The 25,375-nt window shown below is 44.9% G+C and overlaps 1 long non-coding RNA gene across 1 annotated transcript in view; it reads right to left on the bottom strand.

Annotated features, from left to right (window-relative positions):
• LOC144893157 (uncharacterized) overlaps window positions 1–24,042 on the bottom strand; it is a 263,609-nt gene extending 239,567 nt beyond the window's left edge. The window contains exon 1 of the long non-coding RNA XR_013624217.1: window positions 23,560–24,042. This is a non-coding gene — a long non-coding RNA (uncharacterized LOC144893157). The remainder of the gene's footprint in view (window positions 1–23,559) is intronic.
• Window positions 24,043–25,375: the final 1,333 nt, after the last annotated feature.

Genomic DNA, 25,375 nt, shown 5'->3' with positions numbered 1-25,375 from the left:
AAATTATTTCTGCATTTAAATCACGATTTGATCAAGGGAGCAGATGATCTCGTCGTGCTCATCATGCTTCATAATGAGAAAACGATAAATAACGTTTATAATTCATTTATGATTAGAATCACGGTCAAACTTATTTATTGGTCGTGGATAGGTAACGTCCTCGGTGAGCCAATGGTTTACACTCCATTGAATCAAAAGAAGTGTTCAGATTCTCCATCAGAGTTTTCATAATATTAAATAAGAATGGCAGTGCTCTTCCAACTATCTCTGATTCTCTGGTTTTCTTTCTTTTCTCCATGCTCATAGCAGTACATACAGTGACACAAAACAGAAGAATGACTCCTTTTCTCTATTCAAACTGGTTGAATGAGTGATTTTTATATTGCAGGAACCTGCAACTCACCACAGGTGAGTTCAATTCCAAAGTAAATGAGAATCACCTGCTTGAAATCTAATATGTATATGTATATACATATTATATATACTAGGGCATGCCCGTACTATATCTATATCTAAAATTATATCCCCCCCTCTATTTACATGAAATGGTTTGGTTCATGAAATGTTTTGGTTCATTCGCAACGCCAAAGCGAACGGCGAACGCTTTACATGAAATGGTTTGGTTCATGAAATGTTTTGGTTCATTCGCAACGCCAAAGCGAACGGCGAACGGCTTGCGAGTACAGTGACAATCCCCCCCCCCCCCCTCTATTTACATGAAATGGTTTTTATTAGTTTTAAAACATAGTTTAACGCCAACATAGCGCCAACATAGTTTGCAAACGTGAAATAAATGAATACGCTCTCAAATGTGCCATCCGAGGCAGAGTGTGTTCGCCACGTTCGGCACACGCGATAGCTCGCTGCTCTCTGATTGGTTGAATCGTTTTTTGGACATAGCTCGGTAAGTAATTGTCCGATTAATATGAAACCTTGAAAAGGCACATCCTCGGGTCCCCAGCAATATACCTGGCAAGTTTAAAGTATATCGGACCCGTGGTTGTCGAGAAACAGCGGTCACAGACAAACAAACGTACAAACAAACACACAGAGATTACTGGAATTATAGATAGATATACGTATATATATATATACAGACTTGGCATTTAATATGGAATATTTTTTTTGTGGGGGTGAACTTACTTTTCAAGGTGTCTTAGAACCAAAAGTTCATTGGAATTATGTTGAAATTATTCTAGATTTTGTTCATGTGACCTTTAAAAGAAACAAAAAACACATTTGACATTTCGAAACAAATAAATTGATCCTTGAAAGTGATGTAAACTGATATCGAACTCAATTCATGGACAGTACTGTGTTAAACTTCTGTACGTTTTCCAGAAGTATCTCTTTATTTTGCACATTAGCCAAATTTTTTTTTAACAAAAACAAAAGTTAAATTACGACTGGGATTACAGACAGTAAAATTACAGTTCAGTACTTCGTGTAACCCCCACGAGCATTCAGGAGAGCATGTACACGTTGAGGCATGCTGTTCACGAGATTTGCCAAGGTTTGGACAGGAATCGCTTGCCATGCAGTGACAATAGCCTGCTGCAATTCACGCACAGAGGTCGGCTGCTGGTCCAAGTGGTCGATTTGACGCGTTAATTCTGCCCACAAGTTCTCTATCGGATTCATATCCGGGGACATGGCAGGCCACTCCATATGCCCTACACCACGGTCAGCAAGAAAGTGTTGGATCATGCGAGCACGATGAGGCCGTGCATTGTCATCTTGGCAGACAAAGTTTCCTCGAAAGGCTGCATGAGCAAATGGAAGCAATGTTTCTTCCAGAATGGCCCTGTACTTGAACTGGTTCAGGTTTCCATTCAGAACAACCAGGTCAGTTTTGCTCCCCTGCATGAAAAGCAGCCCAAACGGTCACCCCACCACCTCCAGCTTGGACGCTTGGCACTATACAATCTTTGTTGTAGGCTTCATGCACTTGTCTGCACACTCGGATGCGGCCATCTTGACGATAGACCAGAAATCTAGACACGTCACTGAAGATCACGTGATTCCAGTGTCCTGGCTGCCATTGACGGTGCTCTCTGGCCCACTGCTATCGGCGCTGGTGGTGTTGTCTGGTCAGGCGTTGGTTTCTCGGGGGACGCCTAGCACGATAGCCTGCTTGAACCAGTCGTTGGTTGACTAGCCTTCTGGATACAGGCACATTTATTAGTTGCTGCCACTCAGCCCTAAGCCGATGAGCTGACTTGGTACGGCCATTGCGGACTAACCGGTGCAGCTGGCAAACATCCCTCCTTGTGGTTCTGCGGGGACGTCCTGGCCTCGGTATTGGAGTAGGGACACCCCTCTGAGCATTTCGTTTCAGGATCTTTGACACCTGACCTTGAGTGATGCCATACTGCCGAGCAACAGCACGCTGTTTCATGCCGTAATTTCGTAAAGCCACCACTCCATGACAAACAGCATTGTCGAGTTGACGGACCATCTCCAGAGGAAGCGGTAATAACTTTTGGAGATGTGCAGCAGTTGTTTTCCACTAATACAGAACGCAACAACCCTTGTATACCCGACTGTGAAGCGAATCATCAAATGCATCTGTCCGTACATTTTGCCACGCCACCTGTGATATAATCCTGTTGTTGACTTCTTGCTGCGACAGACAATGTGACATGGTTCTTTTGACAAATAAATCACCAAAGTGTAAAAGAAACTCACCAGATTGATATACTGAGTTAAGAAAGTAAACCCAAGTCAAGAAAGAAAAAAAATTCCATATTAAATGCCAAGTCTGTATATATATATATCTATATATATATATATATATATCTATATATATATATATATATATATATATATATATATATATATATATATATATATTGTTGCAGTTTTTAGAACCTTCACTATCAAATTTAGTATTAAAATCCCTTATAAATAACCCCTGTGTACATTTCCCTTTAATTGGCTGTTAATTGAAATGAGTGCACCTTAGCTAGTCCATGTACAAGCACGTAGCCAATCATAGAACCTCTCTATAGTTATGTCCTTATTCTGTGTTCCAGATAAGGCTGTGTGTCCAATAGTCGATCTTACGTTGCACCAAATCAAATAAGATCGATCCCCCTTTCGATGGCCCCAAAGCCTACATTTCCAACAGCATTCAGTCTCCATTACGCACGCGGTCAACTCGGAGAAGAAGGGCGTGGCCCGCCCATCGTCATCAAGAGGTGGAGCCAGGAAGCCCTTACGACCAACCATGAATCGGTGGGCATGGCTTGGTAGGGCGTGGCTATATAACCCGTTACGGGAAGCCCCCACCGGCAGATGAGAGAGGGAGCACGAATCAAGAGTTCTGTGAAGGAGGTGCGTGATCCAGCTGAGTGTGAAAGACGCAGGAGGCAGAGAACGCAGGGGGCAGAGGACGCCGAGAAAGCTGCCAGTGCAAAGCCGAGTGCGTGGAGTCACCGTTTGCTCACTTCCAGCCCGGAGTGTGGAGCTGGAGCGAACGTCGTTGCCGCGTTTTCCCACCGCACTTTCCAGCCCTGCCATTCTGCACAGACCCTTCTTCTCCCTCCAGCCAATCCTACCTGCAATTCCCCTTTGGTGTGAGTCTGTTTGTGTTGTCCTGTCCCTGGGTATAAGTTAAGACTGTATAAGCTAAGGATTGCCCTGTGTATCTGCTTCTTCCTCTTCCTTGTAAATTACTTCGTTCTTCTTTTCTTCTTTGGGTTTTGTGTAAATAATAATAAATATCTGTTCTCCCTTTACTTTGGTTTTCATTCACATCCGATCGCTTTCGTGATTTATTAATTGAGTACCTGTGGCACGATTTTTGGCCAAACCGCTTAACAATCGGGTTAGTCATTGCTAACGAACCCGTGCCGCAGTTCGCTCGCTCGGCGCAATCAATCAATTACGCTGCAGCACGGGCGGGGTATTTCCTCGCTGACGGCCGGTGGTAATACTTAGGTATTAAGACTAATTGGACTTACGACCCTACGTACCATCGGCCATCAGTGACGTCATACTTCTAGGACCGGCAGAGACGGCCAGCTTAACAGGACAAGGGGACTAACCCCCCCCCCCCCCCTTGCTAACGTGAGTGCCGTCCCCAGGATTCCGTAACAACATATATATATATATATATATATATATATATATATATATATATATATGTAAAGGGTGGTCCAGAAACCCTGGGCACATTTTGAAGAACGATACCTGCAACAAACAACTAAGTTTATTATTGTTCTTTGGTGCAAAACAAAATATGATTGTATATACATATATTTGATACTGTATATTGTGGTATATGTATATGTCTATGTCTCCTGTGGACCGAAGTCTTAGACCAAAGTGTCACCTCCGTCCCGGAGGCATCAGCCCGGCCACTCTGTCGACAGACAGAGATTTCTTTCTTTGGTCCCCATTAGCTAAACATCAAGCAGAGCCGCTGATGCAGATTTCGGGCTTCGGTTTTCTCATCAGGATGGCATACTGCACAAAATCTAACCAATGAGGACCAAACTCGTCTACCAAATGGAACAAGGCACCTCCTGGTTTTAATAAAATACAAGCACATACACACACACACATATATACATATATATATATATATATATATATATATATATATATATATATATACACACACACATCAGTCATATATATATATACACATCAGTCATATATGTATATATACCCCAAACCCTGGTGTTGGGCTAGCGGCTAGGGTGCCGGCTTAGGATCCTAGGATCCTGGGTTCGAATCCCGGTCGATCGCTGAATTAACACCAGGGGGGTTGACTCAGCCTGTCATCCTTCCAAGGTCGGCAAATTGAGTACCAGTTCACTGGTAATTCCCTGTTTGTCGTTAAAGGCGGCAAAAAGGGTTGGCGTCAGGAAGGGCATCCAGCCGTAAAACATTGCTTCAAAAAGGGGACCAAAAAACAACAACAACCACGGTTCCCGAAAAAGGCCAACCCCCGCTTGCGGGGAAAAATGGCCTCTGAAGGTGGTTATTTTTTTATTTATATATATGTATATATACAGTGCCTTCAGAAAGTATTCACACCCCTTGATTTTTTTCAGATTTTGTTGTGTTACAGCCTGAATTTAAAATGGATTACATTGAGTTTTTTTTTGTCACTGATGTACACATAATACCCCATAATGTTAAAGTAGAAATTTGTTTTTAGAATTTTTCACAAAATAACAAAAAATGAAAAGCTGAAATCTCTCGAGTCAATAAGTATTCAACCCCTTTCTAATGACACTCCAAAGTGAGCTCAGGTGCATCAATTTCCTTTGATCATCCTTCAGATGTTTTTCCAACTTGATTGGAGTCCACCTGTAGTCAATTCAATTGATTGGACATGATATAGAAAGAAACACCATTCCTGATAAGGTCCCACAGCTGACAGCGCATGTCAGAGCAGAAAATCTACCATGAAGTCAAAGGAACTGTTTGTAGAACTCCGAGATATAATTGTGAGGAGGGATAGATCTGGGGAAGGGTATGTAACAATTTATTGTGTTTAAAGTTCCCAAGAGCACATTGAGCTCCATCATTAGGAAATGTAAATAATATCTTACTGGGCTTTTCTTTTCGGAAAGACAAGGTGAGATTGTGAGGTTTGTCAGGATTGAAAGACATGTTCCAAGTAATTGACCAGCTTGTGAATTTTTCCAGGTCTGCAGAGAGTAAAGAGGCTGCTGTCTGCCGATCTGAGAGATGGTATGGCAGAGGGTGGGGTCATCAGCACAAAGATAGAGGATTTTCCAGAGAGTCAGAGAGATCATTGATGAAAACCAGAAAAAGCACAGGGCCCAGAACACTGCCTTGAGGAACTGCAGCTTGGATAGGTAGAGGAGATTTTATTTTTTTTATACACAAGATCGAGGCTCGTGTAAGAGCTAACATTAATCACAAAAAACATAAACGGACACATAAAACATACAATAAAGGGAGAAGGAGCGGGAGATTCCAATGATTCTGAAAGCTTTTGTTTCGACAGCATGAAGCCAAGCTAGGTGTGAGGCAGGAGCACCAGCCCAGAGGGGGGAACAGTATTCCATTGAGCTGCGGATGAAAGCCTTGTATATGGTGTGGAGCTTAGGTGTGCCAAGGAAGGACTTCGCACGACGGAGGATGCCCAGTCGGTGACTGGCTTGGGAGGCCAGCTTGGAAATGTGGTTTCTCAGGAAAGATCATGAGATAGTGAGAGCCAAAAGCTTGAGTGACAGAAATTCTTGGAGAGGATTGTTGAGAAAGTAGATGGGAGGGTTATCCAGACGGTCTTTTCGGAGAGCCGTAGTGAGAATGTGAGATTTCTCAGGATTGAAGACATGTTCCACTTGTTTGTCCAGTTTGTGATTTTGTCCAGGTCTGTGGAGAGTGAGAAGGCTGCAGACTGCCGATCTGAGGGATGAGGTATGGAGCGACAGAGAGTGGAGTCATCAGCAAAGAGATAGAGAGGATTTTCCAGAGAATCAGTGAGATAATTGATGAAGACCAGAAAAAGCACAGGGCCCAGATCACTGCCTTGAGGAACTCCAGTTTGAAAACAGGAAGGGGAGAGGAGAGAATTCCATTCGGGGCCACACGTTGACTGCGACCGCTGAGGAAGTCCATAAGCCATGCATGGAGGTTTCCATGGATACCATAGAAGGAGGGTTTGGTGAGCAGGGTGGAGTGCCAGACCGTATTGAAGGCATGAGATATGTCACGCTAGACGACTCTGATTTCCTGCCTGACATTGAGGACCTCCATTCTTTATTGAGATTGCAAAAGCAGCATGTCCAGAGTAGAGTGGCCTGGTCTGAATATATAAAATCAACCATTGAAGAAGAGGAAGGATTTAATATCAGAAGCGATGATGGATTCCATGATCTTGCTGATGATTGAGAGCAGGCTGATTGGTCTGTAGTTGCAAGGATCTGCTTTTGCACATTTTTGTATAAAGCAGTAATGTTTGCTGATTTCCAAGCAGTTGGCAGATTACCTTGACCAAAGGAGAGGGGGAATATAACAGGGAGAGGGTGTGATAGAGCATCAGAGCACGTTTTTGGGACCCGTAGGCTGATGCCCTCTGGTCCGGTTGCAGAATCAGAGTCGAGGTTTCACTGAAACTTCTCCACTTTGTTGGAAGAGAAGGACACAGGGTCCCAGGAGTAGTTTGGTGTGACTAGGTAAGGTGGGTACCGAGAGGGATGGATTTGGGACACATGATTTCAAAGTAAACACAGAATTGAGGCATTCAACCTTTTCATGGGTAGCAACGGCTGTTGAGCCATTTGCGGTAAGGTAGAGGATGGAGGGGGAACAAACACCAGAAACCGACTTGACCAGATACCACCAGAATTTGGAGGAGGGTGAAAGGTTTGAGAGTTCAGTCTCAAAATTAGAGATATATTGCTTAATGGGTCTCCTGAGGGTAGACACGCACTTTTTGTGAGCTTTGTGGGAGCAATTGAGATTGCCTTCAGTTGGATTTGCCTTCAATGAGGCGAAGGCAAATTGTTTCAGGGCAACTGCCTCACCACAAGATTCAGTGTATCACGGATGGGAGGAAGAGTATGGCAACTGAAGATCAGATGGGATAAATCTGTGCATGAGAGAGAGCATATTACTTTGGAAAAGTTCCCAGGATGAGTTGATGTCAGATACAGTAGAAATGGGAGACCAGTCTAGAAATTTGATGGCTGCTTGAAGACCGTGCCAGTCGGCCTGATTGAAATGCCAGACTCATCAGCGCTGACGTGGCTCTCTGAGAATGGCCAGAGGGATGTCCACTTTAACAAACATATGGTCATATGAACCGATTGGAGCAGAGGAAGAACAGCAGACATTTGCATGGAAATTAATCAAAATACATAAAACAATTAAAACATAAAACAAACAAAAAATTGATAAAACAATTTCTAGAGTGTAGAAAGTTCCCAAGAGCACCGTGAGCTCCATCATTAGGAAATGAAAAGAATATTGAACTACCCGGATTCTTCCCTGAACTGGCCGTCCGACCAAACTGAGCAACCGGCCAACAAAGACCTTGGCCAGGCAGGTGACCAAGAACCCACTGACCGCTCTGGCACAACTACAGAGTTCCTTGTTTGAGATGGGAGGCGAAACTGCTGGAAGGACAACAGTCTCTGCAGCACTTCACAAATCAAGGCTTTATGGGAGAGTGGCCAGATGGAAGCCACTCTTGAGAAAAATGCATGACAGCACACCTGATGTTTGCAGAAGGGCATGTGAAAGACAGAGCATGAAGTGAAAGTTTCTGTGGTCTGATTAGACAAAAATTGAACTTTATGGCCTGAATGCAAAGCACTATATCTGGCAAAAACTGAGCACAGCTGATCACCCATCTAACACCATCTCTACCGTGAAGCATGGTAGTGGCAGCATCATGCGATGGGGATGTTTTTCATTGGCAGTGACAGGGAGACTTGTATGGTCATTTTTGAAATATGGACAGAAATATGGTCAGTTTTGAAATTTGTGTGAAGGAAATCAAAGATTGTATTTCAAAATAAATTCATTCATGATATTGAAGTACATAACATACTTTTTTTTTCTTCTTTTTTTTTACTGATTTAGTTTTATTTTTTGCAGGCAGAACACTTGGGTGACCATGTGGAACTGGTCGGGTGAAGAACGCACTTTCTCTATCAAAGCGTTTTACAAGAATAATGACAGATCAGCTGCTACACAACATAAATTCAAACTCCATTTCAATGTTCAACGTCATGGAAATGTGTTCGGGCTATCAAGTTATGGGTTCAGAGGTTTGAGAGGACCGGTTCAACTTTAAAGGAGAAACTGCCGGGAGCACCCAAATTAGTAAGAACAGCACAAAACATTGAGCGTGTAAGGGAGTCAGTTTTGAGAAGTCCACATCACTCCAGCGGAAAGCATGCGTCAGCCTTAAGAATTTCTCACACATCACTACACCGCATATTGCATGAGGATTTAAACTTTTATCCCTATAAAATTCAAACTGTCCAGGAATTAAGCCAAGATGATGAGATTGCCCGCAATAATTTTTGTGAGGGAATGCTTTCATTTACGGACGGAAATGAAAACCAAAACATAACAATTTGTTCATGTCTGATGAAGCATATTTTCATCGGTGTGGCTATGTCAACAAGGAAAATACTCGTTTTGGGGCAGCCAAAAACCCAAGAGAAATGAAACCGTTTTTGGGCAGCCGAAAACCCAAGAGAAATGAAACCGTTACACAGTCCCAAAGTCACAGTGTAGTGTGCACTTTCGTCATTCGGCATAATAGGGCCTTACTTCTTTAAGAACGATAACGGAAATGCCGTCACTGTTACTGCAGCTCGATATACCGATATGGTTTCTAACTTCCTCTCCAATACTCCAGAGAATTAAACAGATTTGCAGAAGTGAGCCAAATGACATGGTTTCAGCAAGATGGTGCAACCTCCCACTGCCAGTGTCCATGACTACTGTAAGGGCGCTCTTTCCAAAGCATGTCATTTCCAGAAACGGCGATATTCCATGGCCAGCGAGGTCACCCAATTTGACTGCATGTGATTATTTCTTGTGGTCATATATAAAGGACAAAGTGTATGTTAACCGTCCACAAACTCTTCATGAACTTAAGGAAAACATCAGATGCAAAATCAATGATATTGACGTGGCCATATTGCAGAACGTCATGAATGATTGGCGTCCAAGATTGGAGGAATGTGTCAGACGAAATGGTGCGCATCTCCTAGATCTTCTTTTCCACAAATAAATGCATGTTATGTACTTCACTTTCTTGTAAGAATTTGTTTTGAAATACAACTTTTTATTACCTTTACACGAGTGTTAAAAATAACCATATTTTTGGCTCAACCTGTATATGTATCAACAACTCCATAACCAGCACAAACAAAATAGGGGAGATGGTATATTCTATTGGGATCCCCACTTCCAACTTCTGCCACTCTGTTACATAGGTCTGTGTCACAAACTGCATCCAAAACTGATCATAATATGCCGTCAAAAACTCCCGAAATCTCCGTGGCACCCAAAAAATTCCATGGCATATCTTATCAAGGCCTGCGGCACTTCTGAGGGAATGCTTGAAGACCGTGCGAGTCCCATCATATAGGCTTGTCATAATTGTCATATAGGCTTGACAACACCTATATGCTTTCTCCATATCCAGCCATACCACTGCAGCATCCTTCCTTTGCCTCGTTGCCTCCTGTAACACTTGCCAGACCATTGCCGAGTGTTCAACACATCCTGGTGATCCTGGTATTCCTGACTTCTGCACAGAACCATCCACAAAACCATTATCTCTGATGAAGCCTGAGAGCCGTGACGCAAAGACATCCATCAATATCTTCCCATCTACATCGAGCAATGCTATTGGTCTAAACTGCTCAAGTGTCACAGCCTCCTCCTGCTTTGAAATAAAAACTCCTCCCCTACTCCTTTGACTGGGCACCACTCCTTGCTTCCATACCACCTTCAGAGCCTTCCACAGATACTGCCTGATGCCTTTACAACTCTTAAACACCTTCTAGGGCACTCCACTTGGTCCTGGAGCCGATGCCACCCGTGCCTTCCTCAAAACTGCCTCAACCTCAGACATCTTTGGCTCTCACAAATCAAATGGAACACCTGGCTCTGTCTGTCTCACCAAGCCTTCGATGGCCTCCACCACTTAATCCATCCTTGTGTCTGCTTACGTGACATGCAAGTGACCTTCCAACTCTTCCTTCAGCACACCAAAACGAGATTGCTCCAACAGATCCTTTATAAACTGAAAAGGCTTCTCAAAGAACCTCCTTCTCTTCCTCTGCCTCTCCTTTCTTCGCCTCTTCATCCTTTCCACTCTCTTCAACTTCACCAACCTCACCCTCATCTGATCCAGTTTGGGTACCGCTCCATCCTGTCGCTGAGCTAATTGCACATATCAAGTCTCTTTCTTCATCTTGACTCAGTTTATGCCTAATAGGGATGATGTATGGGAAAAGCTTCAGTTCCTTAGTGAGGATACACCAGACTGATGTTAGTTTGATGCCCAGCTCCTGGGAGCGCCGACGGTGGGACCTTTTGGGACTGTCCACTTCAGAATCTCACACGACATCGATGTTAGCTTGGCTCTTGGTTACTGATGCTGGCCTGCCACTGTTGCCCTTGCTCTGGTTGTGCACTGTACCCTTGTGCTCAAAATGTTTCACAATACATTTGACACAATTTGTGGGTCCATCACGTGTTAGTGTTCGTGTTCTGAGGTTGTATTCCCAGCAGAACCTCCGGCGGGTGTTTACATATGATTTGGTCTCATACCACAGAGCCACCACTTTTTTCTTCTGCTCCACTGTCAATGGCATAGTTGAGCTACAGAACTAGAAATCACAGGTAGCAAATACCACGACAACACCACCAAACCCTGAAAAGGAAGACTGTATATGTGAAACAACAGAGAAATGGCAGGAAGTCAAAGTTGTATCAATCTTTTTGAAACACCTTGTATATACATGTATATATATATATAACTGTAAAAGGTATACTGCTTATACAGTATGTATATATATATATATATATATATATATATATATATATATATATATATATATATATATATATATATATATATATATATATATATATATATATATACATTCACTTCAGCGACATCCTTCGTCCCCTCAACCTCCTATTCCCTTACTTTCAGTAATGGCAGAACCAAAATTGCGTTACATTTCAACTCTGGTTTGACGAAATAGGAGGAAATGAGGAGCAAATGTTTTTTAGGGTCAAAACGAATGGATTAAGTGGATTATTAAAATAACAGTTTGCAATGCTCGGAGGACATTGTTCCGGATGTAAGAGCAGTGTCCCACTAGCTGTTTCATGCAATTGCATCTATTTCGTGGTTTTCCCAATGCTTGTGGGGAGGAGACAATGATAAATAAAATATACTCACGGCCAGTTGACAAGTACGATGCCTCGTACACCGAAAAAAGGGTTCGACGGTGTACGCCGAGGAGAGTGCATGTATTGGTCGGGGCATGACCGCACTCGCATGTGCGATTCGAAAAGCTTTTATATTTCCGAGCACATCATGATGGCGGAAAAGGATGTACGCTTTGAGCTGTGGATCATTTGGAAAAGCGTGGAACGTTCGGTCGATGTGCTACGAAAGGGGTTGTTTTGTTTGGGATAAGCAAGCTAAAGTTGCACCTAACCATTTCGTGCTGCCCGCCTGTCGGTTGCGGATACGGTTCGCATCTGGCGCCGGCACGACGAACAAAGCGTCGCCATTATACATTCATGAGCTGTACCTGCCGTCATGACGAAGGCCAAACTGGGGCCAAACACGTGCCGGGCCCCGGTCCTCCTGAAACCTGCTCCGCATGTCCCTTCCCATCTTCGTTGACTGCTCATGTCATAAGTGTCCCCGCACGCATGCACCAAGATCGCCATGTGCTTATTAAGATGTTGCAACAAATGCAGGATATCTATTTGCCAATTACATGTGTGCTGCTGTATTTTGTCATACGTGCAGTATGTACTCTGGGGCTAGGAATCGATGTCCATGGGATGGACTTGAACCCTGAGTACCCGTCGATGAGTGGTGGTGGTGGTCGTTCGTGGGCGTTAAATATCTCTCGGTGTCTTACGTGAATTCGTAAAGGGTAAAGGAATGATCCACCGGCACCATTAACTCGTCACAAATAGGCTACCTGTCCAAATCGGCTCCATTCAAAAACATGGCCAGTCGTGGTCAGTTGGTTCGTTGCAAATTTCCAGGTTTCAAACTTGATCCATGGCCGACCCCACAAGACTGTGGGATTAATAGGATCTGTAGTGGTAGTCGTAGTCGTAGTAGTAGTAGTAGTATATAATATTGAGTGAACCTCCCCTAACAACTCAGCTTATATTGAGTGAACCAACTCCTAACAACGTAACCCTAGGAACTCTGTTAGGGTTAGGGTTAGGGTTAGGGTTAGGGTTAGAGTGAATAAGTGTATTTTTAAAAAGCATGAGTTGTTTGTGTTAGGATTAGGGTTAGGTTTAGTGTTAGGGTTACGTTTAGGGTTAGGGTTAGGGTTAGGGTGAATAAGTGTATTTTTAAAAAGCATGAGTTGTTTGTGTTAGGATTAGGGTTAGGGTTAGGTTTAGTGTTAGGGTTACGTTTAGGGTTAGGGTTAGGGTTAGGGTTAGAGTGAATAAGTATATTTTTAAAAAGCATGAGTGTCATCATCCCAATTGATAACACTCATGCTTTTTTTTTTTGCTACCAATTGCAAGCTTCCAAATTAACATTTTCACATCCAAATAATTGGGTATTTCCCATTTACAGTTTAACAATATTTACGTTTGTAACATTCTGCCTTCACACGTAAATGTCACTGTAACGGTAGTTAAATTATTCACGTGCTGGGTGTCAGTCCACGACTAACTCGGGGTTTCTCCTCGCAGGCAACGGTGATCCCTTTACTACTTGTCCAATGAACCTCTTGTCCCACCATCCCCACACCCTCTCTGGGGACGTGCAGGTGTTTTCTCCAAGACCCTCGCAGAGCACGAACACCTGATGCGGGGAGAGGGAGCGAAGGCCAGCCCGCCCGGGCCGACAGCTGGGCCGCTCTGACGGGCCTCGAGAGAGGCTGCTCGTATGCAGATTTAATTAAGGAGACACTAATGCATTTTAGCGCATGTCCTGGAGGGAGCAGCGCTAAGAGGAAGCCCCAACTAAAAGGGGGGCAATTATTAATATCGCAACGATATAATCCCGTAATGAAAATTGTAAAAATAGGGGAAATCAAAAGGCCAAATTAACTCGATGCAATACTGGTCCTCATTTTGCTTCCTCCTCGTCCTTATTTTGGCACAAGTTTACCTAATCCATTCCGGATTCCTCCCCAACTCCTCTCCTGGCCCGCCATCCCCCATGCACCCCCGACCCTGCGCACCATGAGCCACAAATGAAGTAGATGAAGCGCTTGAATTTAATGCAATTAAAGCCCCTGGACCCGAGGGATTGTAATGCAGCGGAAGGATGGGTCCACGTGAAATCCCCTCTGTCTCTCCAAACATCCCCTGCCCAACCCATTCCAATCCAATCCATCCCAACAGCAATTTTCGACGATTATTATGAGATCACAAAATAGGGAAGAGTTCATGGTCAGAAAAGGTGTTTATGAATGAAAAACAAAGTTGAAACTTACAGACTTGGAGGGCCGAACATGGTTGGTTCATTCTTGATGAGGTGTGCAGGCAGATTCAAAGTTTTAGAAGGAATTGTGACAATATTTATGGCCAGTATTATAGATTGTATGATTATTGTAAGTCTCTGGATATAAATATAATCCTTGGAGAGAAAGAAAAACACGTTAAAATAATTTTCAAATTAAGGGATGACAATGCGCGTCATTTTGAATAGGTAGAGGGGTGGTGCAGGAGAGTGGATCATTGTCGGGGTGTATAATGAATATCCAGACACTCCAGAGTCTAGACCTTTCCTCCTGGATCTTCCTACCTAAAAAATGATGAAACACATAACATGCGAGAAGATAGGCAATCATTTTATGGCACAGCTCAACAATTATTTTTATCATCGTTATTGAATGGAACACTTTTTGTGTACTGGAACGCATTCATTCACACCCGATCACTGTATGTAATGTGCTGATTCATTTCATCCCGGAATCAGGAAAAACGATTTGCAAAAGCTTCAAAAGCCAAGTTGAGGGGAGGGGGGCGGTTGGGTTGTTTTTCTGGCATGGAGATGAAAAAGCCCCAATGGTGGGACCAACCATATGCCATGGTATTTGGCTTAGCAACCCACCATTTATGCCATGGTGTTCAGCGTGACGACACAGCTTATGCCACATGGTGTTCGGCGTGGTGACCCACCACGTAAGCCATGGCGTTCAACATGGCGACCCACTGCCTAGGCCATAATGTTCGATGTGGTGACCCACTGCATAGCCATGGTGTTCGATGTGGTGACCCACAGCCGAGCCATGGTGTTCGATGTGGTGACCCACTGCCTAAGCCATAATGTTCGATGTGGCGACCCACAGCCTAGCCATGGTGTTCGATGTGGCGACCCACTGCCTAAGCCATAGTGTTCGATGTGGTGACCCACTGCCTAGCCATGGTGTTCGATGTGGCGACCCACCGCCTAAGCCATGGTGTTCGATGTGGCGACCCACAGCCTAAGCCATGGTGTTCGATGTGGCGACCCACAGCCTAAGCCATGGTGTTCGATGTGGTGACCCACTGCCTAAGCCAAGGGTTCGATGTGGCGACCCACCGCCTAAGCCATGGTGTTCGATGTGGCGCCCCACCGCCTAAGCCATGGTGTTCGATGTGGCGACCCACCGCCTGAGCCATGGTGTTCGATGTGGCGACCCACAGCCTAAGCCATGGTGTTCGATGTGGTGACCCACTGCCTAAGTCAAGGGTTTGATGTGGCGACCCACCGCCTAAGCCATGGTGTTCGATGTGGTGACCCACAGCCTAAGCCATGGTGTTCGATGTGGTGACCCACTGCCTAAGTCAAGGGTTCGATGTGGCGACCCACCGCCTAAGCCATGGTGTTCGATGTGGTGACCCACTGCCTAAGCCATGGTGTTCGACGTGGTGACCCACCGCCTAAGCCATGGTGTTCGATGTGGCGACCCATTGCCTAAGCCATGGCGTTCGATGTGGTGACCCACTGCCTACACTATTTGGTGTCCTGCATGCTGACCCACCAATTATGCTGTTGTGGTCGGTGTGGCAACTCTCCACCTAAGCTATGGTATTTGACTTGGCGACCCACTCTCTACACTATATGGTGTCCTGCATGATAACACACTGCCTATACCATATTTTGTTCAGTGTGATGACCCATTGCCTATGCCACATGGTGTTCAGCATGACGACAACACCTATGTATGCCACATGACCACATGATGTTCAACATGGGTACACATCACCGCACCGCCTATGTCGTGGTGTTCAGCTTGGTGATCCACTGCCTCTGCCAAGGTGGTCGGCATGGTGATAGGAATAACAAACGAGCCCTCCGCACGCTCGTATACTCACGGCGCAGACTTGGCCAAGGACGCGCGGGTCAAGAGCCGTCGCCTCACCGCATCTGCTTTGACAAACGTCTCGTAACCCCAAGCATGCGGAACACGATCCGCATGCAAACGGACAAATAAACTCATCAAGTTTGCCGAGGACGAGGAGGAAATGAGTTGTGCAGGTGTTTCAGACATGATGGGACATGACCTAGGCAGGTGTCCTACCGTGATACAATTTTTACGGACAACGTGGTTAATAAATATCTATATTTATGAATATACAATCCAGTACTTGGAATTAAACATACAATACCAAATTTTGCACGAAACACACCTTTTGGAATTGAGGCCGAGGATGAAGATGCAGGCATGTACACTCTGTATCTCCCGAGTTAGAGTTGCCATGATTGTTTAAGGTGCATTGAGCACTGCCCGAAACCTGGTCCACAATAACTAACCTAGGATTAATACAAATTAATAAGGAGATCCTTCAACGACTTGTTAATTTATCAAAAGGAAGCAAATGCTGCAGAAAACCCAGAAATCCCTGCCAAACACCATGTCATGAATCAGGTCAAACTCTCAGCAGACTTTTAACTGTTGAAAACACAATCCTCCTCATGGGTCTAGTTAATAAGAATGAAATATATGAAAAAGACGACGAGGCCCTAGATTGTCTGAAAACCGATACATGAGAGGTTTGAAAACTTAAATATATAAAACTGTTAATATTATAACACACTCCGATTACATTTCATGCAAGTGTTAGAACTGCAAAAGTTAGGTCCTCAAAACAAACTTTAACAAGAAAGAGCAATCAGAGATTGTAGACCCTCGCCAGTTATTAGTCCCCTACCGGTGTACACCGGAGGGGACTATAGGTTTGCACGCCGTCCCTCCGTCTGTCAGTCTGTCAGTCTGTCAGTCAGTCAGTCCGTCCGTCACGCAAATAAGTTTTCCGCAATTTTTTTTCTAAACTCTCAATGATAATGATTTCAAACTTGGTACATGGTTTCCTCATGATAAGCTACAGATCAAGTTCGAACTTCAGGACGTTTCGATCATTTTTGACAAAGTTATGGGACTTTGAACTTTGGTAATTTCCCCAACAGTTTTCCGGACTATAATTTGGAGTGCGGTAAGTCAAAGCTGTTAATATTCCTTGTTTTAACTCCAATTTACATTCTGTTTCCACTTTTAGTGAGAAGTAGGGGTCTGTGCAACCATTCATAAACTTTATTTGGTGCAAATTGGATAATTTTTAGCCGAGTTACCTCAGACCGTGAGTTGGTAATTATATAATTCACACATAGTGCAATACGTGCAGGCTGCTCCACGGAGTGACCTTGCGGGCTTATTAGTCCCCTACTGGTGAACACCAGAGGGGACTATAGGTTTGCACTCCGTCAGTCCGTCAGTCAGTCCGTCAGTCCGTCAGTCCGTCAGTCCGTCAGTCCGTCAGTCCGTCAGTCCGTCAGTCCGTCAGTCCGTCAGTCCGTCAGTCCGTCACGCAAAGAACAGTTTTCCAGACTTTTTTTTCGAAACTCTTAACGCTAATGATTTCAAACTTGGTACATGGTTTCCTCATGATAAGGTACAGATCAAGTTCGAACTTCACGACGTTTCGATCATTTTTGACAAAGTTATGGCACTTTGAATTTTGGTAATTTCCCCAACAGTTTTCCGGACGACAGACTGCCGGTAGGGGACATGTATTGCAGCGCAATACTCAGAATTCTTGTTTTAGTGGTTATTAAGGCGTTTGTGTTAAAACAAGTATGGCGGCCGAACCACGTGACCGATGACGTCATCATTAAAAAACTTCTCAGCAAATTTATCCCTAGATGATGCTCAAGCAATTTCATCTTGATCGGATGAAGTTTTGTACTTGTTTTGTTATGACGTCATAATGGAGGCACTTATGACATCAGCATTAACATATTTAATGCCCCATGGAGAGTTCTTTACAATGAGGAGGGAATAAAACACAATAACCTGCAATTAAGAGGGTTGAGTTAAGTAGGGTTAATGAGGAAGAAATGATCATGGGTTGGGATGGGGATGACATGATATGGTCGTGCACACTTGCTTGTAGCTCTGGAGGGGAGAGTGCAGTTTTAGCTCTTTCACGAGCCTCGATTCAGTATACAAATCAAAAAAAAAAAAAAAAAAAAAAAAAAGTTCAAAAACTAATGACAGTCAGAGAAAACAATCTTTACAGAGAATTAATTACCCTGCGCTCACGAAACGAAAAGTAGGGTTAAGCATTCGGGTGCGCACGTGTGGTGTACGTGAGTGTCTGCATTTTTTAAAATTCATTTTCTTGGCAACTGTTGGTCTGATTGACACAAAATTTTACCATAGGATTTCTTCCACCTGTAGAATTTTTTAAATTCATATTCATGATGTAATATGTCACGTATCGACACCATCTTGTAAAAACGTTACACCTCTGTATCTCCAAAACTGCTCAATGTAAAAATTGAAACAAGGCCCATTGTCAAGTCGTCCCCATGGGGAATAAGATATGTTGACAATGACATCATTGGTGCCTTCAGTATGACGTCATAATTCAACAAGTACAATGCTTGATCTGATCAGTATGAATTTTTTTTTTCTCTGCAACAGTTTCTTTCCGTTGGACATGAAATTTTGACCATAAGGGCACCTCCTCCTGCAGAATTTTTAAATGATAATTATGACGTCATAGGTCAGGTCACGTGGTACAGCCGCCATCTTTGGAAAAATCAAAAAACGTTGCACCTCTATATCTCCGAATCCGCTCCATGGAAATTTTTTTTTACATGGTGCGTTGTCAACTACTCCCATAGGGAATAAGCGTTGTTAATGATGACGTCATTGGTGCTTTAATTATGACGTCATAATTCGACAAGGACAAAGCTTAGTCTGATCAGTTTGAAATTTCTTGAGTGTGATCCACACAACAATTATATCAGAGAATATAAATTATTATGTCATCACTCACATGGTCTGGCAGCCATATTGGATCAAAGAAAACTAGAACAGCACTCTTCGACGTCATGACGTCGACTGATATGCCTCCGCACACATTATTACATCTTACTATAATTCACCAAATGTCCGTCCATCCGTCTGTCTGTCTGTCTGTCTGTCTGTCCGTCCGTTCGAAGTTAGCGCAAAAACGACTGAACCGATCGCAACGATATTTTGGGTGGGTATTCCTGGGATCTCCTGGAGTAAAATAGGCTATGTTGTTTTTCCAATTTCAGCTTTTGCCTCCAGCATTTTCAGGTTTGGACTCCCGCATAATGTTATTTTCCCGGGTACCGCACAAACGGCTGCATCGATCGCTGCACAGCTGCACCAATCGGCTGCATCGATCGGTCTCGGTGACCTCGGACAAAGGCCTTTTATAAGGACATGGGTTGAATCCCTACTTGAGAGAATGCCAACCCCCTCCCCGCCATCACGGTCGTCTCTTCAACTCACAATCCCACGAGATATGCGGAAAGGACGACCCAAAAACAATTACCTTCTTTTTGATTCGTATGTAAACATCATTAAAAGTAAATAATGACCTCGGACAACGACCTTTTATAAGGACATGGGTTGAATCCCCGCTTGAGAGAATGCCAACCCCGTCCCCGCCATCACGGCCGTCTCTCCAACTCACAATCCCACGAGATATGCGGAAAGGATGACCCAAAACCAATTATCTTCTTTTTCATTCGTATATAAACATCATTAAAAGTAAATAATGACCTCTGCCAAAGTTCAAACGACGTGGGTTTAATCTCTACATAAGAGAATTCCACATAGCTATTTATGCCGTGTATAAGTTAACAGATTGGTGTCTCCATCGATCTTGCCAAGGCCGTAACACCTATCGGCTCAAAATCCTTTTAACTGTTGACTTGGTAATTTTTACAATGAAGGAAACATTAACAATGTTGTTAAAAGTTGATTTTGTGATTAATTTGTGATTGGAGTTATGTTGTTTGGAATGAAAAAAGATATCGAGTTCAAGTGAATGACGACATGCCGTGATGGTTTCTACTTTCGAAACGTGAACTTCGTGGATCGCCATATGCAGATTCGCCACGGATCCACGATCGATGTTTCTATACGTGAACGTACCCGTTTGTTTGTGAACTGGTAAGTTTTTCATGGAAGTCCTTCACGAACTTGCTGTCCATGTCTCACGTGCGACTAAAGGTGCTATAGGAATGTGCAATTTATTGGTTTCATGCTTTAGCATTCGCCGTATCTGCATTGCTTATTTGCTCCTGGCCTCCCACCCGTGGGAAGCACGGGTATCTCACTAGTCAATATAATACTTGTATCAAGTTTGATTTAAATCCATTCAGCTGTGTCCAAGTTAGCACATTTTTACCTGACATAACCTCTGACCATTGACCCCAAAATTTAATCAGTTCATGTTTACATCATTATACATACTGTTACGTGGTCCTCCCGGTGACTACCTGGTCTCGGTGACCCCCGGACCGTGAGAGGAACTCCGCCAGAAAGATTTATTATGTATGCGCTTTCGTAACGCAATCAATATGAATTCCAACCAAGAAAAAACCCCACACCAAGGATCCGGAATAATCAATGATATATTCCCCGAGCAATCAACCATCAACAATCCGCAATCAACAATCAATCCCCGAGATGATTAAGATGGCCATCTTACATACGTGTGTCCCCTTTCCCCACTCCCGACCCCTTGGGTACTCACGACCCCTTTGGTCTCTGTCCCTCACAATGTCTCTGGGCCCCTCCTGACCAAGATGATGGTCGGCTTCGCCGCACACAGGCGGTTGAACGAACCCCGGGCGGACGTGCTTCCACCGGGCACGTACCGTACCGGGAACCACGGCTGCAGCACACCCCTCCTGGCCAAGCGAAGCGGGCAAAGCAAGCGCCGCTTGCAACGCGCGCGAGGCCCCAAAGTGCGACCCGTACGCGTCCTTGTAGACGGTGCGGCGAACTGTGCCGGACGCTGGGTTCGTGCACGGACCCACGGCAACTTGACGTGTCAAAAGAGTAGTTACACGTCCCGGTAACTCCTCTCGCCAGACGGGCTTGGGAACGCAGCTTTTCCACGCTGCTCAATCTCGATCCCCACTCTCCTCGGAGCTGGGCGAGGAAGAAGAAGAATCGTCGCTTCTCCTGGACCTCGTGTCTTTTTTCTTCCGTTTCCGGTCTCCTTTTTCCCAGAAGGGCTCCTGACCCTTTAATCACAACAACCCTTAATCGACTACACATTGATAAGCAAGGACCTGAATAGTAATTCACATACATTCACATAAATATGTAACACTCCTCCCCTTCAAGAAAGAAAGTTTGAACCCAGTGAAAACTTTCTTTGCCGGCCAACTTGGATAAACAAACCAGATAACTCACCCCCCCCCCCCCAACTCATCAGTTCCCCCCGGGCACAGTCATCACTTAAAAATAAAGCAACAAAATTTCACACCATCCCCGAGATTAATTCCCTCTGGACCAAGCGTCAACCACTTCTAGTTTCTCTTGACTGACGGTTAAGAGGTGTTGACCAAAGCCCCCAAATTTAAACCTCTCTATAGCACTTTTTCGGGAGGCCCAGCGGAGTATTCCCTACATGGACGCCTTAAGGAATGTGGAGTACACGGTTAGTCCGGGGAGGAAAGTTCATTACATGGACGCCTTTAAGAACGGGGAGTTCACGGTTAGTCCGTGCAGGAAAGTTCACTACCTGGACGCCTTTAAGAACGTGGCGTTCACGGTTAGTCCGTGTAGGAGCCCCGGCTCAGCGGCTCCCCCGTATATATAGTGCTTCAACTTCTCCAGACTCCTAACAGTTACGGTGGGACCACTTGTCCCAGCCGTTACCTGACTGGCGGTCTCCTTCTCGGCCAGTGCTCTGACATTCATTTTTTCGGGAGGTGCCGTAACTCTGGGAGCCTCCATAGTAATATCGGCTGCTGCCAACCCCAAAACTACTGCCAAGTTGTCCTCTTCTGTAGACCTCTCGACGCCTACGAAATGCCTTCCCTACCGTTATGGTCCGACCCTCCAAATCCTTACCATTCCAATTCTTCTCTGCCTCCCTGGCGTCTCTTGTGCTTGCAAACGTGACAAAGCCGAACCCTCTTGACCGTTGCGTTTCCCTGTCTTTTACCACCCGCACTTCCACCAGCGGCCCATATCTGTTGAAGACAGAGGTCAGAACTTCTTCCTCTGTGTTGAAGTTCAGTCCCCCTACAAATAACTTGGAACTTTTGTCGCCATCCCGAGCTGGTGGAGTGTTATTTTCCCTGCTGTGCTCTTTACCAACCCTCGGGTTACCATAAATTTGCCCCCCGGCCAAATCATTCCCAATAATCACAGATACTCCCTCTACAGGAAGCGTGGCTTGTAAACTGATGGTGACCGGTCCTGACACCAAATCGGATTCCAAATGGATGACATGAAGTGGGGCACTAACACAGCCACCGATCCCTTGTAACCGAACACTATCACCCGTTGCGGTACTCTTTGACAATGGCAAAATGCCTTCAAGCATTAAGGATTGATGGGCTCCTCTGTCCCTCAAAACCCTAACCGGTCTTGGATTAGTCAAGTCTCCCTTGAGTGAGACCAACCCCTCATAAATAAATGGTCGGTAACTCTTCTGTGGGCGATTTCTTACGCTTGCCATCGCATTCGGAGTGGTAATAGTCGGACTCTGCTCTGGGTCTTCCCTTTTCATGCGGTAACAACTGGACATCAAGTGTCCAGGTTTCTTGCAAAAAGCGCAAGTAGGCCCGGAGGAAAAACTCGTGGTCTGCCTCGGGCCCCCCAAAATATAAGTTTGTCTTGGGCCCGCAGCCCTCTGATTTCGAACAGGTGGGGTATCCGCGTTGTCCCCATAATCCTCTCAAGGCCGCCGCCATGTATTGTCGTTCTCCGCACCTGCTGTTCCCCACCTCCCCTGCGGAGATCTAGGCGAGGAGTTAGGTTCGTGGACCCCTATCCGGTGTGTTAAGGCATAATCATCTGCCATGGTGGCTGCGTCCCACAACTTCGGTACTTTCTTTTCCTGCAGGTACACTTTGATGTCCTCGTGGACACACTGTTGAAATTCCTCCACCAGGATCAAGTCACGCAATGTTTCCAAGTCTTTCCCGACTCCTTTTGACTCACACCACCGATCAAACATGTTTTCTTTCACTCTGGCAAACTCCACATGGGTCTCACTCTCCCTCTTCCTGGCATTCCTGAATTTTTGCCGGTAAGCTTCCGGAACCAACTCATAGGCTTTGAGGATGTGCTTCTTCAATACCTCATAATCTGCACATTGGTCCATTGGTAGCGCCGAATAAATCTCTTGAGCTTTTCCCACCAGCACACTTTGTACTAGTATGGTCCAGGCCTCCTCCGGCCAGTTTAACTGTCGAGCCACTTTCTCAAAGTGCGGAAAAAATTTAGCGACTTCCTTTTCACTGAAGGGTGGAACCAGCCTCACATGTCTGCCCACATCCCAGGTGTTCTGGCTAGGTGTCGACCCCGTCAGCAAGGGTGGTACCTCTCCCCGTTCTCTCATTAACTCCAGCTCCTTGAATTTAATTTCTTGCTGAAGCGCCATGTCACGTTCCTTCAATTCCCTTTCCGCTTTTCTCTCCTCTGCTTCGAGTTCCCTTGCAGCTCTCCTCTCCTCTGCTTCTGCTTTCCTTTCCGCTGTTTTCATCCTTTCTAACCTTTCCTGGAGTTCTCGTTCCACTCTCCTTTCTTCTTCTGCTCTTTCCTTTTCTGCTTTCCTTTCTTCTTCTGCTAACCTTTCCTGGAGTTCTCGTTCCACTCTCCTTTCCTCTGCTTGTTTCTCTTCTCTCCTCTCTTCTGCTTTCCTTTCTTCTTCTTTTAACCTTTCCTGGAGTTCTCGTTCCACTCTCCTTTCCTCTGCTTGTTTCTCTTCTCTCCTCTCTTCTGCTTTCCTTTCTTCTTCTTTTAACCTTTCCTGGAGTTCTCGTTCCACTCTCCTTTCCTCTGCTTGTTTCTCTTCTCTCCTCTCTTCTGCTTTCCTTTCTTCTTCTGCTCTTTCCTTTTCTGCTTTCCTTTTTTTTTTTTTTTTTGTATACAAGATCGAGGCTCGTGAAAGAGCGAACATTAATCACACAGAAAGACAAACAGACACACAAAACAAATAACATCGGGAGCGGTAGACAAGATGGGGAGAGAGGGGGAAGGACACAAACACAACATTTGAGAGCAGGGACCGAGAGACATGGAGACATCGAGAGAACTGTGGGAGGGAGAGGGCTTTGGGGGGAAGGCATGGGAAGGGGGGGGGGGGGTGGGAGAGGTATAAAACATATGGACACTGCCAAGACTTCCAGGAAAGAAGTTGGAATTTCAAACAAGGTGGATCTGGGGTGAATTAGTGGGGGTAGAAAAGATCAAGGTTTTGGATGGGGGAAGATAAGAGATGGTGGTGAACAGCTGTTTTGAAGACCTGGAGGGAGGAGTGTGATTGAAGTGAGTGTGGGAGTTTGTTCCAGAGGCGGGAGAAAAGAGGAATGAAAGAGTGAAGGTGAGCAGAGAGCCGAGATTTCGGCAGTTTAACCATCAGAGGGTGGCTGGCAGATCTTGTGCGACCTGTAGGAATATTTGGGGGACAGAGCACAGAGAGAGCTGGGGGAGCAAGGCCGGAGAGGAGTCGGTAGAAGACAGAAAGACCACCTACCTGCCTGCGGTGAGTGAGTGATTCTTCTTCTGTTCTTTCCTTTTCTGCTTTCCTTTCTTCTTCTTTGATCCGTTCCTGGCTCCGTAATTGCAACTCCAGTTTCCGGAGCTCAACGTCTTCTGGTTCTTCAGGTAGCCACTGCCAGGCTAACTCGTCCCATGTTCCTAATCCCACCATAGATTGTATCACCGTGGTCTGCAACTCTGCCTTCCTCACATTAGTTCGGACCTCCAAGTTAAAATGTTTGGCCAATTTCAAGAGGTCCGACTTTAGTAACGCTCGGAGCTGTGCCTCACTCGGTGTTACCGCAAAGTTCTGTGCCACAAATGCTATGGTGACTATCGTTAACACCTGTTAACCTTCACCCAAGACTTTACCCCAATTTCCCCAAAAATTTACCAATTAATACTTAATTAATAAATTTTAATTAATAAAAATATGATTTTATTATTTTATACAATTTTAGATCCCGGACGAGCCCCCAATTCTGTTACGTGGTCCTCCCGGTGACTACCTGGTCTCGGTGACCCCCGGACCGTGAGAGGAACTCCGCCAGAAATATTTATTATGTATGCGCTTTCGTAACGCAATCAATATGAATTCCAACCAAGAAAAAACCCCACACCAAGGATCCGGAATAATCAATGATATATTCCCCGAG

Source organism: Myxine glutinosa, chromosome 8, assembly GCF_964187855.1.
Source record: "Myxine glutinosa chromosome 8, kmMyxGlut1.1, whole genome shotgun sequence".
Taxonomy (NCBI): Eukaryota; Metazoa; Chordata; class Myxini; order Myxiniformes; family Myxinidae; genus Myxine; species Myxine glutinosa.
This window is presented reverse-complemented; position numbering and strand designations above follow the sequence as displayed.